Raw genomic sequence first — 12,078 nt, 5'->3', positions numbered from 1 at the left:
CTGCGGCGGCAGGGTCGCGGCAGCGACCACTGCCGCGGGGGCATACCTGAGACACAGTCTGGGACGAAGTAGCCGGACGCAGCGGCGAGCAGATTCTACTCACCACCAGCAAGAACCGACAAGGAGCGGACACCTTCATCCTGCAATTTGCAGACCAGAGACGACCCAGGATCCAAGACTTGGTGTGAGTAGAAGCATGACTTCCTCACTTCTTCTCAGGGAGCAGAGGAGGGAAGGCCACCCCTCCCCCACCAGCACCGGTGATCTCCATCTTGGATACCGACAAAGCTTGGAGGAGCGGCTAGCTCCAGCTCAGGCCTTGGAATAAAACGAGTCATTTAGCAGGTCACAAGAACTTAACGGCGAAGTGACCTCACAGACTCAGTTCCATCCAGGGAAAAGTCACCCAGCTCAGGCGTCAGCCATTGGAGTGGCTCTCCTCACTAGGTAACCAGAGCCAGAGGCTGCCCCTCCCTCAAGCAGCCTCCACAATCAATTGAAAAACAGAAACCCTGAGAATGGCTCCAGGCTGGGTGCTGTGAGTTTTTTTCACAAAATAGCCCCAGGGAAAAGCTACTGTTTGTTGAAAGGCCTCAACTCTACCCAGAAACTAGCCTCATCACTGCATCCCCCTCTTTTGTGATTCTCAAAGCAGATCACCCTCCCAGTAAACTAACCTGGGAGGGGGATCTCAAAATCTTGGGTAAAGCAGAGCATTTTTCTGCCTGTTCCAACAAACTGACTTAAGAAACCAATCAAGCCACAGGACCTCAAGCTGACCAGAGACTCCAACCAGACTCTGGTTACAGACAAAAGGGAGATACAGGACTCTTCCCACCCCTCCCAAAAAAAAAAATCAAAGAACTTTTTTTTTTTTTCTTCTACTTCTTTTCTTTTTTTTTTTGTTACCTTATATATAAAATTTTTTTTCCTTTTCTAAAACTTTTATTAATCTTTAATTTTTGCCTCTTCTGAAAAAATAATTGTTTTCCAATAACTTTTTTTTTCTCCTCTTTTAATTTTTATTTTAGGAATACGTGAATGTGTGTTTTCCTTTCTTTTCTTGTCTTCTTTTTCTTTTTTTTCATTCTTAATTATCTTTTTGTTTTTTGTCTAGCTCTACTGAACTTCTGATCTTTTCTTCTCACTTTCCTATCCTTTCCACCTTTTCCTCTTTTGTTCTTCTTTATGTGACTTAACTCTTGTCCTGCACATCCTCAGATAAACCCGTAGTTAACTAGTAGACCCTATCCCCCATTGTGTACACACTTAATCCACAAACTTATTACTCAATTCAAAACCTCTGAGACTTAAATTCAGTAATAGCAGTACTACCTCTTTATACCTATATAATATTTTAAGCATTTTTTTAAAGTTTTTCACATCTCCTCTATGTCCCTCCCTTTCTAAATAGATGGTCTTTTAATCTCTATAATAACATTAATTTTTACGTTTCTATTTTTTTTCTGGTCTCTTTTCATTCCCCTTTCCCTTTCTTCTTTTTCTCTCTCTCTCTACTTGCATCCTACCCAACTTATTTCCTGCATTGTGATTAGGACATAGTTAACTCTCCATGTGCCCCCCCACACCAATCTATTCCTATTTTTTACCCACATCTCTCCCTAACCCTAATAATTTCTGGTTTTCCAAATTCTTCTCTGCGGTTCAAAGTCCTTTAACATATAGTTGTTTGATGTCGAATAGATGTATCTGTTGAACTAGATTGTATCTGTAGACTATTGACTGTACAAATGCAAACTTTGGTTGATGGTTGCCTTAAGATAGTGTTCTAGCACAAAACTGGTACTATCTTCATCTCAAATGGGCAGAGTAAGCCGGAAAAACACAAGAAAAATGGCAAATTTGGGTATCTCAATTCCCAATCTTGATAATCAGTGGTTAGAACAGATAATGAATAATCCAGAGGAGAGTTCACAAATAGCTCTACAAACACTACTGGCAAACATGATAAATGAGAAGTTTGACAACGTACAAAGGACTCTGTATGAGCGTGATAGGGAGAGAGTGGAGGCATCCCAGAAGTTTATACAGGAATATCATAAGCGTGAGGAAGCTACTCAAAAACTGATACAGGATTTGCGTGAACAACTTGAGAATACTCAAAGAGAAAGGGAGCAATAGCGTGAGCAGGCTGAGAACACTCAAAGAGATCTGCAGGAATCCCACGAACGGGAGGAAGCTAATCAAAGAGTAATACAGGAATTGAGAGACCAGGTAGAGAACACACAAAGATCAGTAAAGGCATTCATGGAATCCATTAACAAAGAGCTGAAGGAAGTCAGGGAGAACACAAAGGGAATGCTGAATGGAACCCAACAGATGGAATGGGAGCCCAAAGAAACCATAACCAATCAACTAAGTGATTTGAGGACAAACACTGAACACCAAATTAAGGAAGTAAAGAAATTCATACAAGACCTAAAACAGAGCTTCAACAAAGAACTTGAAGCCATCAAAGCTGACCAATTAGAAGGAAAAGACATAAAAAACAAAGTAGAGAGTCTTGACAGCAGGTTAGACCATGCAGAAGATAGAATCTCAGGGATTAAAGACAGCCTAGATATTATAGAGAAAGAACATACAACCATCCAAGACAAGTCCAAGAAATATGATAGATCTATCCAACACCTGGACGACACCATCAGAAGGCCTAATCTAAGGATAATGGGTGTAGAGGAGCACCTAGACACAGAAGTTAATGGTCTAGGAAATTTGTTTAACAGGATCCTAGCAGAGAACTTCCCAAACATGCAAAAGATAGGCCTGTCCAGATACAAGAAACTTTTAGAACCCCAAATAGACCAGACCAGAATAGGACATCCCACCGTCACATTATAATCCACACAGGATCAACTCAGAACAAGGAAAAGATCCTTAAAGCTGTCAAGGAGAAAAGGGTAATCACCTATAAAGGGAAACCAATTAGAATCACCTCAGATTTCTCAGCAGAGACAATCAAAGCAAGAAGAGCCTGGAATGATGTATGCCATGCCCTAAAAACAAACAACTATCAACCAAGAATACTGTAGCCAGCTAAACTCTCCTTCATAACTGAAGGGGAAATAAAAACCTTCCATAGCAAAGAAAAATTGAAACAATACATCTCCACCAAACTAGCCCTACAAAAGATTCTTAAAGATGTCCTACACATAGAAAACCAACAAGACCACAATAAAGGCCAAGAAACTGCACCCAAACTGAGAATCCAAGAACCATAAGAAGAACCCAGTTTTCGCAGCCCCCCAAGAAGGTAGATAACATGGCAGGAACTCCCAAATACCTCTCAGTCCTATCTCTTAATGTTAACGGACTGAACTCTCCAATTAAGTGACATAGACTGTCTAGTTGGATTAAAAAACAAGACCCTTCTATCTGCTGCCTGCAGGAGTCACATCTTGCACATAAAAACGAACACATTTTCAATGTTAAAGGCTGGAACAAAATCTACCAAGCAAACGGCCCCCACAAACAGGCGGGAGTTGCAATCCTAATATCAGATAAAATAGACTTCAAATTAAAATTCGTGAGAAGAGATAAAGAAGGTCGCTACATACTAATTAAGGGATCTCTCCTTCAGGAGGATATTACAATTCTAAATATCTATTCGCCAAACAATGGAGCACCCAAATTTTTCAAAGAAACACTACTTTCCCTCAAATCCCATATAGATCCAAAGACATTAATTGTTGGGGATTTTAACACACCACTCTCCCCACTAGATAGATCAACTCGGCAAAAACTCAACAGAGAAACCGCAGATCTAAACAGCTGCATAGATCAACTAGACTTAACAGACATCTACCGAACATTTCACAAAGCAGCATCAGAATACACGTTTTTCTCAGCAGCACATGGAACGTTTTCTAAAATAGACCACATTTTAGGCCACAAAGCAAACTTGTCTAAATTCAGAAACATGGAAGTTATACCTTGCATTCTCTCTGACCACAAGGGAATAAAATTAGATCTCAACACCAAAAGCCACCAAAGAAAGTTCGGTATCACATGGAGGCTGAACAACACACTGTTGAATCAAGAGTGGGTCATGGAAGAGATTAGAAAGAAAATTCAAATGTTCATGCTATTCAACAAAAATGAACACACAAATTACCAGCTCCTCTGGGACACAGCAAAGGCAGTACTCAGAGGCAAGTTTATAGCTCTGAGCTCCTACATCAACAAATTGGAGAGATCTGAAACTAGCAATTTAATGTCACAGCTAAACCTCCTTGAAAAAGAGCAGCAAGATAAACCCCAATCCAGTAGACGGAAAGAAATAATCAAAATTAAATCAGAATTAAATGAATTAGAATCCAAAAAAACTATAGAAAGAATCAACAAAACAAAGAGTTGGTTCTTCGAAAAACTTAACAAAATTGACAGACCCTTAGCAAATCTTATCAGAAAAAGAAGAGAACACACCCAAATTAATAAACTCAGAGATGAGAATGGAAACATCACCACGGAAACAAGCAAGATTCAGAACATTATAAGGGAATACTTCTCAAAACTTTATGCTAATAAGTTTGAGAACTTGACAGAAATGGACCTCTTCCTAGCAAATATTGACATGCCAAAACTAAACCAAGGTGAGTTAAACTATCTTAACAGGCCCATAACAAGCATTGAAATAGAAACAGCAATAAGAGACCTCCCAGCTAAGAAAACTCCAGGACCAGATGGTTTTACAGCAGAATTTTACAAGGTCTTCAAAGCAGAGCTCACACCAATTCTCCTCCAACTCTTCAATGAAATTGAAAGAGAAAGCTCACCACCGAACACATTCTATGAAGCCATCATAACCCTCATCCCAAAACCAGGCAGGGACTCATCAAAGAAAGAGAACTATAGTCCCATTTCTTTGATGAACATTGATGCAAAACTTCTCAACAAAATTTTGGCCAACCGACTTCAACAATTCATCCAAAAAATCATACACCACGATCAAACAGGATTCATTTCAGGGATTCAAAGCTGGTTCAATATATGCAAATCAATTTATATTATTCATCACATCATCAGGAGCAAGAATAAGAACCACATGGTTATCTCAATAGATGCAGAAAAAGCATTCGACAAGATCCAACACCCCTTTATGATGAAGGTTTTGGAAAAATTAGGAATCCATGGAACATTCCTCAATACAATAAAGACTGTATATGACAAACCTACAGCCAGCATGATACTCAATGGTGAAATCTAAAGCCATTTCCTCTTAACTCAGGAACAAGACAAGGATGCCCACTCTCTCCACTTCTCTTCAATCTAGTATTAGAATGCCTAGCTACATCAATAAGACAAGATGCAGACATAAAGGGTATCCAAACAGGGAAAGAAGAAATAAAACTCTCCCTCTTTGCAGATGACATGATCTTGTATTTAAAGAATCCCATAGACTCCACTCCCAAATTACTCAAGCTGATTCAAAACTTTGGCAAAATAGCAGGTTATAAAATTAACCCCCAAAAATCAATGGCTTTTCTGTATGCCAACAATGAGAAAAGTGTGGCTGAAATTAGGAAAGCAACTCCAGTCTTAATAGCCCCACAAAAAATAAAATACCTAGGAATTAACTTAACTAAAGAAGTGAAGGACCTCTATGATGAAAACTTTAAAATCTTGAAAAAGGAAATCAACACAGAACTTAAAAAATGGCAAAACCTCCCATGCTCCTGGATTGGAAAGATTAACATCGTGAAAATGGCAATACTTCCCAAGGCTATCTACAAATTCAACGCAATACCTATCAAAATTCCACCCTCATTCTTCAAGGAAATAGAAGAGGCAATCCAAAAATTCATATGGAACAATAAAAGACCCCGAATAGCAAAAACGCTCCTCAACGGAAAGAACACTGCTGCAGGAATATCAATTCCAAATTTCAAACTCTACTATAAAGCCATAGTAATCAAAACAGCTTGGTATTGGCATAAGAACAGACCTCAGGATCAATGGAATAGAATTGAAAACCCAGAAATGAACCTACAGACCTATAGCCATCTAATCTTCGATAAGGGAGCTAAAACAATAGAATGGAAGAAAGACAGCCTCTTCAGTAAATGGTGCTGGCAAAATTGGTTAACTACATGTAGAAAACTAAAGCTAGATCCTTATATATCACCCTGCTCCAGAATCAACTCCAGATGGATCAAAGACCTTGAATTCAAAGCAGACACTCTGAAAACATTACAGGATTGAATCGGAGAAACCCTGGGTCTCCTTGGCTCAGGCCGAAATTTTCTGAATAGAGACCCGGAAACACAACAAGTCAAAGAAAGTTTGGACAAATGGGATTGCATAAGGTTGAAGAGCTTCTGCAGGGCAAATGACATAGCTAGCAAGATCAATAGAAAGCCCACGGATTGGGAGAAGATCTTTACTAGCCATATAACAGACAAGGGTCTCATATCTAAAATATACTTGGAACTGAAAAAATTAAACCACCCAACAACAAATCCTCAAAGAAACAACTGCCCAATAAGTAAGTGGGTGAAAGACTTAAAAAGAAGCTTCTCTGAAGAAGAAAGAAGGATGGCCAATAGACACATGAAGAAATGTTCAACGTCCCTAGCCATAAAAGAAATGCAAATCAAAACAACATTGAGATATCACCTCACTCCAGTTAGAACAGCAAAAATCAAGAACTCTAACAACAGATGCTGGAGGGGATGTGGACAGAAAGGAACCTTACTTCATTGTTGGTGGGAATGTAAACTTGTTCAACCACTTTGGAAAGCAGTATGGAGGTTCCTCAAAAGACTTCACATAGAACTCCCCTATGACCTAGCAATCACACTTTTGGGCATTTACCCTAATGTTTACAAAAAAGACCACACTAAAGCTACCAGCACAACTATGTTTAGTGCAGCATTATTTACCATAGCTAAGACATGGAACCAACCCAGATGCCCCTCAGTAGATGAATGGATCAAGAAAATGTGGTATATATACACAATGGAATTCTATGCCTCCATCAGAAAGAATGACATTTCCCCATTTGTTAGGAAATGGGAAGGCTTGGAAAAAATTATATTAAGTGAAGTAAGCCAGGCCCAAAGAAACATAGGTCCCATGGTTTCCCTTATTTGCAATATCTAGTATAGGTATGAGTCAAGCGGAAAAGATCAGATAATGTGATGTTAGGAAAACGAACCCTTAAATATGTATTTTAATGTTTTCGTTTCTTTCATGCATGTGTTTCTAACGCATTTATAAGATTATTTCTTTGTTGCTTTGTATGTCCCTCCCCCACAGGGTAACCCCTGCTTTCACTATATTTGATGTCAGTATAACATGTGGAGGAGACGGGGACAAACGAGTTGTTTAAGGATTCAGGTGGACCTGTTGCAACTATGAGAAGTACAAAATGTCATGTGAAAACCAGCTTTACAATGTCGGTTTGGGGCGGGGAGGGGGGTATGATTGGGTGGGGGGGGAGGGGTAAGGCTGTGAAGGGAGGTGAAGGATAAACAAAGGAGGAGGCTGCAATGCTTGGTAAGAAATGTATGCATTATCCTTCCCATGTAATTGTAATCCCTCTGTACAGTATGTTCTCAAATAAAATAAAATTAAATTTAAAAAAAAAAAAACTTTGGCCAATCAACTTCAACAATTCATCCAGAAAATCATACATCATGATCAAACAGGATTCATTTCAGGGAAGGAAAGCTGGGTCAATATACGCAAATCAATTAATATAATTCATCACATCAACAGGAGCAAAGATAAGAACCACATGGTTATCTCAATATGTGCAGAAAAAGCATTTTACAAGATAAAACAGCCCTTTATGATGAAGGTTCTGTAAAAATTAGGCATCCATGGAGCATTCCTCAATACGTTAAAGGCTGTATATGACAAACCTACAACAAGCATTATACTTAATGGTGAAAAATTAAAACTATTTCCTCTTAACTCTGGAACAAGACAAGGATGTCCACTCTCTGCACTTCTCTTCAATCTAGTGTTAGAATGCCTAGCTACAACAATAATAAAAGATGAAAACATAAAGGGGACCCAAGAAGGGAAAGAAGAAGTTAAACTCTCCCTCTTTGCAGATGACATGATCTTATGTTTAAAGAATCCCATAGACTCCACTACTAAATTACTCAAGTTGATTCAAAACTTTGGCAATGTAGCAGGGTATAAAATTAACCCTCAAAAATCAATGGCTTTTCTGTATACCAACAATGAGAAAAGTGTGGCTGAAATTAGAAAAGCAACTCCATTTGTAATAGCCCCACAAAAATAAAATAGCTAGGAATTAACTTAACCAAAAAAGTGAAGGACTTCTATGATGAAAACCTTAACAAATTAAAAAGGAAATCAAAAGAGAACTTAGAATTTGGCAAAACTCCAATGCTCCTGGATTGGAAAGATCAACATGGTGAAAATGGCAATACTTCCCAAGGCTATCTACAAATTCAATGGGATACATATCAAAATCCAATCTCATTCTTCAAGGAAATAGAAGAGGCCATCCAAAAATTAATATGGAACAATAAAAGACCCCGAATGGCAAAAACGATCCTCAACAGAAAGAACACTGCTGGAGGAATATCAATACCCAATTTCAAACTCTACTATGAAGCCATAGTAAACAAAACATCTTGGTACTGGCACAAGAACAGACATCAGGACCAATGGAATAGAATTGAAAACGCAGAAATGAACCTACAGAACTATAGCCATCTAATCTTCCATAAGGGAGCTAAAAAATAGAATGGAAGAAAGACAGCCTCTTCAGTACATGGTGCTGGCAAAATTGGTTAACTACTTGCAGATATTTAAAGCTGGATCCTTATATATCTTCCTGCACCAGAATCAACTCCAAATAGATCAAAGACTTTGCATTCAAAGCTGACACTCTGAAAATATTACAGGATGGAATAGTACAAACCCTAGGTCCCCTTGGCACAGGCAGAAATTTTCTTAATAGAAAACCAGAAACACAACTATTCAAAGAAAGCCTGGACAAATGGGATTGCATGAAATTGCAGAGCTTCTGCATGGCAAAGGACATAACTAGCAAGATCAATAGAAAGCCCACCGATTGCGAGAAGTACTTCACTAGCCATACAACGGTCAAGGGTCTCATATCTAAAATATACCTGGAACTCAAAAAATTAAATCCCCCAAAATCAAATCTTCAAAGAAACAACTGTCCAATAAATAAGTGGGCTAAAAACATATAAAAAAACTTTTCTCAAGAGGAAAGAAGGATGGCCAATATACACATGAAGAAATGCTCAACCTATCTAGCCATAAAAGAAATGCAAATCAAAACAACTTTGAGATACTACCTCACCCCAGTTAGAATGGATAAAATCCAGAACTCTAATAACAACAGATGCTGGAGGAGATGTGGATAGAAGGGAACCTTACTGCATTTTTGGTGGAAGTGTAAATTTGTTCAACCACTTTGGAAAGCTGTATGGAGGTTCCTCAAAAGATTCCACATAGAGCTCCCCTATGACCCAGCAATCCCACTTTTGGGCATTTACCCAAATGTTCACAAACTTGACCACACTAAAGCTACCAGCACGATAAGTTTATTGCAGCATTATTTACTATAGCTAAGATATGGAACCAACCCAGATGCCCCTCAGTAGATGAATGGATCTAGAAAATGTTTTATATATACACAAGGGAATTCTATGCCTCCATCAGAAAGAATGACATTTCCCCATTGGTTGGAAATGGAAAGGCTTGGAAAAAATTATATTAAGTAAAGTAAGACAGGCCCAAAGAAACATAGGTCCCATGGTTTCCCTTATTTGCAATATGCAGTATATGTATGAGTCAAGCAGAAAATGTCAGATAAGTTGATGTTAGGAAAATGAACCCTAAGATATGTATTCAAATGTTTTTTTGTCTTTCATGCATGTGTTTCTAACACTTTTATAAGATTATTTTTTCTTGCTTTGCACCTCCCTCCCCCACTGTATAACCTATGCTTTCACTCTATTTGATGTTGGTATCATTTGTAGCCGGGATGGGATAAAACAAATCGTTTAAATAGGGATACAGTTGGACCCATTGCAACAATGTGATGTACAAGTCGTTATGTCGAAAACGAACTTCACAACTTTGGTGCGTGGTGGGGGAGAAGTTTGTGGTGGGGGGGCAGGGAAGATGGGAAGTGATGGGAAAAGGAAAGAAAGGAGGAGGCTACAATGCTTGATTTTAAATGTACTCATTACCTTGCCCATGTAATTGTAACCCCTCTGTACAGTATTTTCACAAGAAAAAAGAAAAAAGAAAACTTTGGAGACAGCTTGACTTTGAACAATTCAACATACGCATGATGGATTTATCTTTTTTTTCAATGTAGTTGCCAAAATAATAGAGAGCAACACTGAAAGGCTAGAAAATATCTAAGCCAAAGCAGTAAACTTTTGTCTATAAAATAATTGTGAAGGTCTGACTCTTCGAAAGTCAGGCTCCCAAAGTGTGAAAATGTATTTGCTTTAGTGTGAACAATAAAACATATAAAAATTGTCTGTTAATGTTTTACGTATCTTGCCTTGGACTTCTCATGTTGGAGAAGAGGAGAGGTATGAAAAAGTTCAAGACTGACTATTCCCCAAGATCATTCTTATTTATCAGCTATAGCATTGGAAGTAGACTTGGTTACTGCTAGTTTCATGCTTGTTTACATTTAGAAGCATTATTTGTTGCTGGGTTATAAGCTGCAAACCCTTGAGTATTAATAAAATCATTTTCTGAGAGGAAAGTTGCTGTGTAAACAAACCTAATATATCAAAGACTTAGTATAGTGGAAACTATTTTCTAGCTATATCACAATCTGAAGGTGTAGATTTTGTTTCCCATTGTATCAGGAGATCCATTTTTGTTATCTTCTTTTTCACCATCTAGTGATTCTATAACATCCTATACCATCCTGAGATTGCTATATCTTTAAAGGATTCTCTAATTTCTGTTGGAATGTTAGGAAAAATGGAAAATTGAGTTCCTGATTCTGATTTACCTTATTTTTTATTACTTTAGAAAGTATAGCTCAAAATGACATAAATTATTTTTATAATATTAGGAGACAGATTTGATTTCCATATTCTTACCCTAGCCTTCTACGTAAGTCAGGTACTTAGTGATCCCCAAATGTGAAAATAAAGATAGAGATCTTCTTATTTAGATACTATTCAGAATTTCCAGACTTCATTAATGTAAGACCCTTAGTAGTATGTACATCATACATGTATACAACACCAGTGGCAACTTTTTCTTATTCTCAGAAACAAGGACATATGGTGTCCCTGTATTTGCATCAGGAAAACGTGCTGTAACAAATTTCTGCAACTTAAGTGGATTGTACCATCTGTATTTATCATTTTACAGTTCTAAAGGACAGAAATCTAAAAGAAGTCTCACTAGATTAAAATCGAGCCACCTATAGAGCTGAAATACTTTTCAGATGATTTTAGTGGAAAGGCATTTACTTCCCCTTCTGCTTTCCAGGAACTTCAGAATCTGGGTTGTTGTCTTTTCCTTTATCTTCTAATGTAGTTTCTTTACAACTTTGTGCTGGTTCTTACCTTATCATGTCCCTTTCGAAATACAGGTGGGACTTTGGAGTACCTATTTGAGCATATTTCTCCCATCTGATAATTATTCAAATTGGCATATTCAAAATATATATTACATATATATATATCATGTAAATCTACATTTGAGGAATTAGATATTAGGGGATGATATATATATATATATATATATATAGGGAAGGTATTTTGTTGTTTAGCATTCTTTCTACTATAACCTGTTATCCTGTCATTAAATTTCAACAACATATAAACTATTTGCCTTAAAATCATCTATTTTTCATTATGTTTAGAGTCCGATAAAAATTTAGCCTCTCAATTCACACAATGTTAATGCAGACTTATTTCATGCCTTCCAAAAGCAAACAACAAATTACTATTTATTTAAAATTATTTTTAAAAAATTTAAAAATTACTATTTATTTAAAAAAAACACTTTAAAAAATTAGCCAAGGCCAAGGAATTAGAGAACATTTTGATACTGAGACAACATAAA

Source organism: Dipodomys spectabilis, unplaced genomic scaffold (assembly GCF_019054845.1).
Source record: "Dipodomys spectabilis isolate Male_0828 unplaced genomic scaffold, ASM1905484v1 ptg000620l, whole genome shotgun sequence".
NCBI classification, from domain to species: domain Eukaryota; kingdom Metazoa; phylum Chordata; class Mammalia; order Rodentia; family Heteromyidae; genus Dipodomys; species Dipodomys spectabilis.
Note: the sequence above shows the minus strand (reverse complement) of the source record.